Genomic DNA, 4552 nt, shown 5'->3' with positions numbered 1-4552 from the left:
CCGCCCACCCACTCCCTGCCCCCCCCGTCCCGCACCCGGCCCCGCCCATCTCGCGCCCGGAGCGGGGCGTAGGAGCCCAGTGTTGGACCCCACTTACCTAAGTGGCGGTGTTGGCTAATCGCCTACCTGCTGAAACACACGTGCGGGTACTTCTAAAAGCAATTTGTGGAGGCCAGCGGACTGCCCGAGGCAGGAAGCTGCTCTTTTTCATCTTGCAGTACGTGGCACATAGTAAGTGTTTAATAAATAGGAATCAGATTGATTAAAATAAGCACATGCAAGGAGCGCTCCCGTGCGGGCATCTCTGCCAAATTGACCTGGTCCTTGAGAAGTCGAGCTGCTTCTCTTGACTGAGCTCCCTGCCTGGTGGGTGCCCAGGCTGCAGTACTGAGATAAGCCTTGAGCTCTGGCACATGGGACAGAGAGCCCCTGATGCATTGGAAAAAGTCTTTAAGGCGTCAGTACAAGGCCATATAAATGGCAGCTCACTGAACTGTCAGGGGGTAAATTTGTTACCAGGATGGAAGCTTTGCAGTTGTCAGTCCAAGTCTAGGTCCTCCACCAGTCCCTTGGTAAAGATGTTGTAATTCTGGCAGTACTTGCCATCCCACCTATGGTAACTAGGAAGTCTACAAAACATAGAGGCCCCTGGACAAGGCCTCTGTTTTATGTCCAGGAATGGCAAATGCTTAAGCTGTTTTCCTTCTGCCCTCCTTGGACACTTTAAGTTGGGTGGGACTGTCTCTCTCTAGGGACTTCGACTTTCCTACACTCTCAGCTATTCCCAGACAAGGTTCAGGCCCTAACCCATTGTATGTGCTCACTGCACCCCTGCGGATGCATAAATGAATGAGTTTTGGTAAACTTTCCAGCTCTAAGCAAAGATAAGTGTAATTGTACTTAAAACTTGCCTTATTCTCCATGTGCAGTAGCACACAGTGAGGCCTCTCCCCTCTATCTCAAGCATGTTCTTTCTTTGTTCTCCTCTGCTGACACTACAGGGTGTTTTTCTCGTTTATGACATTCGTTGTGCTCCTTTTATCCAGTTCCTTCCTTACTGATCATAACCATGTAGCCACAAGTCTGGCACATATGGAGTGTGCAGTCGGCAGAGGCTGCTTCTTCCCACGCTCTCTGACCCCTCTGATCCCCCCACAGCTCTGAGGAGTAGATTATGATCCTTATTTCGCAGTGCAGACAACTGAAATTCAGAGAGGAGACTGCAGAAGCTGTTCCAGATGGAACTTGACATGACACTGAAGTAGCAGGGTTAGGGTTAAACTGCTTTTTGATCCTTCATTAGAATTTTTGTTTTAAAAATAATTGAGGTTCTCCTATCAGCAGATTTAAATTACTAGCTTTTTATAATTTTTTTAAAAATAGGTAAGTCAAATAGAACATGTGTGTCATCTGAAATTGGAAAGAAGATAATGTATAACTCAAAATCTGTGGCAGATCATAGGTGATATACTAGGGCTTATCAAACAAGTAGTTCCCTTGGGGGAAGTAACAAAGTACAGTCCAGCTATTTTTTTTTTCTTTTTTTAAGAGAGATTTTTTAGGGTATAGGGTATAGGTATAGGGCACATACGCTCACTAGAGAGACAGAGAGACAGAGACAGAAAGCGACAAATCACTCCCCTGCGGGGGATGACCATGCCACAATCCCTTCTCCTCCATTCTCGATTTTGGGGTACACATGCACAGGTGCCCAACTTGAGTTTTAAGTCACAGGGTCCAGGACTCAAACCAGGTTCAACTATGTGGGAGTCCAGCAACATAACCATCATGTCATCTGCTGATCCCCAAGCTGTGTTTAATATTAGAATGGTGCAGTTATTTTGAAAACTTTTTTCATTATAAAACTTTCCCACTCCCCTGCCTACATTCGAATCTCTGCCAAAAGCTAATAATGGTGGCTGAGTCCTTTGCATAGCACACTCTGAATAAATAGGCTTTCTAGTTCTCATTCGGGTAGTTGTTTCTAGTCTTCCTGCAGCTCCACTGAAATACAGTTTACACTTCTAGTTTCAGAGAATCCCAGTCTCCCGCCTGGTATGGCGCCTATGGAAGCCCCTCACTCCTCCCCGATATTGGCTAATGCATCAACATGGTTACGCCACAACCAGGTCTAAACTCTGCATTGAGGTCCATGGCTGTTTGATACCTGTTTTGTTAACAATATCCACTTGTTTGGTATCTTTGGTAGATTCAGCCTAGTCCTTTTCACCCTTTTTTGCTGTCTTGTTTGACTCTTCTGTGTTGCATTGCCTACAGATGTTTGTCATAATGAGAATCTTAGGGTAGAACATAAGCATATGCCTAATAAGCTTATTGTTGGAGCCAGCCTCATAGTCCTATGAGTTAGTTTTCACCAGACTGGACTACTTGGCTAAACTTTTCTATGGGTTACCAATAAAACTGGATGAGGTCCTTCTGCGTCTGGATTTTGAGTCTCGAGAGACACAAACATTACATTCCTACCCACTGTCGTCAGCCAGCTCTCATGGTGTTGGCTAAGTTTAAATCCTCTCCTCCTGCAGGAAAAAACCCGTTCTTACAGGCATTATTTTACAATCCCAATTCTTGTGTGAATCCCTGGAAAATATAACTTCTCCAAGAATGATTTGGACCTGCAGTGGCCACCCTGGGCAGCAACTAACTTAAACAAAATGATCTGTTTGAGAGATGCCGTAGGAAAGAACGGGAGTAAGTTTTCTCAGACCCAATGGGCAACAATTTTTGAATGGTAGGTCTCCAAATAGAATTTGGATTTAAAAAATTGCTTCACTGGGATAGTCAGTGTCATGGCAGTTAAGGCAGTTAGATTCCACATGGTCGACTGCACTGTTCAAGTTCCAGACCAAGTGCTTGGAAACATGCTGGGCTCTTGTGCGTGCATGCTCAAAGTCCTGAGAGGAGAATGGAGGAGAAGAGAATATGGTGTGGCCATCCTCCTGAGGGGTGCTTTCTCATTTTCTCTATCTCTCTTTGGGGAATGCATGTGCTCTGTAGCAATTTTTTTTTTTCTTTTTGAGAGGTTTTTGCTACAGGGCATGTGTGCTCGCCAGAGAGACAGAGACAGAGAGACAGAAAGCGAGAAATCACCCCCAGAGAGGATGGCCACGCCACAATCCTTTCTCCTCCATTCTCCTCTCAGGATCTTGGGCACACACACACAGGCCCCTGCCGTGAGTTTAAGCCACTGGGTCCAGGACTCGAACCATGGTTAACTACATGGTAGTCCAGCGACATAGCCATTATGCTAACTGCTGTTCCCCATAGCAAATTTTTAAAAAATGGCTTCAAAAATATATTTTTTTGGCCAAAGCTAATGAGCAATTTGACAAATTTAAGTAGCAACAAACAAGCTTCATTTTACTAGCAAATCCTACCTCTCTTGTCCTCTAGTTGCCTCCTTAAGCTTACCCCTCTTTCTCCCTTTTCCTGATTTTCCCCCACGCCTGTCTGCCCACTCCTTTCTCTTTCCCATGTCCAAGCCCTTTTCCTTTCCCAGTAATCTAAGACCCCTAAATCCCTCTTTAAAGATCTATCCCCTCAGTCAGGTATGTAGACAGCTTCAGAATTTAGGTCTTGGACCTGAGCTGATTGAAGAACCATAATTAAGGACTTCCTCAAACCCAGACAAGACAGATGACTATTTATAGAGTAACCTAGAATATTTTTGTGTGCATGTGACTCAGAGTTGCTTGACCTATGACAGCTTGTACACATGTTGATCAGAACCTCCAGGGTTAACTCCTGAATGGCAAAAACTGACTACACTCACCCAGAAAGAGATCAAGAGGATCTTTATGTCCACAATAAATCTGAGAGTCCATAAAAGGCTCAAAATGTAAGGTGAAATCTCCTAAAAGCTATGCTTAACATATTACCAGAAAAAAAATTATTGTACCGTGGGGGCTAGCAGGTGACGTGGTGGTTGAGGCACTGGATTACCACATGGTCAACCCTGGTTTGAGTCTCAGATCCAGTTGCTTGAAAAATCACACTCTGTGTGTGTGTGTGTGTGTGTGTATGCCCAAAATTCCAAGAGGAGAATGGAGAAGGGATTATGGTGAGGCCCTACCCCCCACCCCCACATGGGATGTGTTGGTGATTTCTCACTTTTCCTCTCTGTTTCTCTGGTGAACACATACCCTATGGAGAAAAAATTTAAAAAGAGACTGGATCATAATTGGATCTCTGCAAACAGAGAAAAGATGGGGGGCATACTAGAAGCTACATTGCAATGACAATTAGGAGTCTAGAAAGTTGACTTTCATCATTTTGCTAATGGAGTTGAATCTAAAATTGGAGACCTAATTTGAAAACGGAAATTAGAAATTAGAATGGGAGATTGTTCTTTTACCTGTACTACAACACCTGGCAGACGTTTTCAGAGTATTAGAGTTAAAAACAAGACAGGACCCTAAATAAATCTGTGGCCCTGCAATCCAACAGGTAGGTCTTCCATTCCCCAACCAACCATAGATACTGAAAACAGAGGCACACTGGGGAAAAAAGCTTGTCCCATATTACAAAAGAAAAG

At 44.3% G+C, this 4552-nt stretch overlaps 1 pseudogene; it reads left to right on the top strand.

Annotated features, from left to right (window-relative positions):
• LOC102468575 (ubiquitin-conjugating enzyme E2 N-like) overlaps window positions 1-1171 on the top strand; it is a 9585-nt pseudogene extending 8414 nt beyond the window's left edge.
• Window positions 1172-4552: the final 3381 nt, after the last annotated feature.

This window comes from Tupaia chinensis, unplaced genomic scaffold, assembly GCF_000334495.1.
Source record: "Tupaia chinensis unplaced genomic scaffold, TupChi_1.0 Scaffold000217_1, whole genome shotgun sequence".
NCBI classification, from domain to species: Eukaryota; Metazoa; Chordata; class Mammalia; order Scandentia; family Tupaiidae; genus Tupaia; species Tupaia belangeri.
Note: the sequence above shows the minus strand (reverse complement) of the source record. Positions and strands in the feature narration are given on the sequence as shown.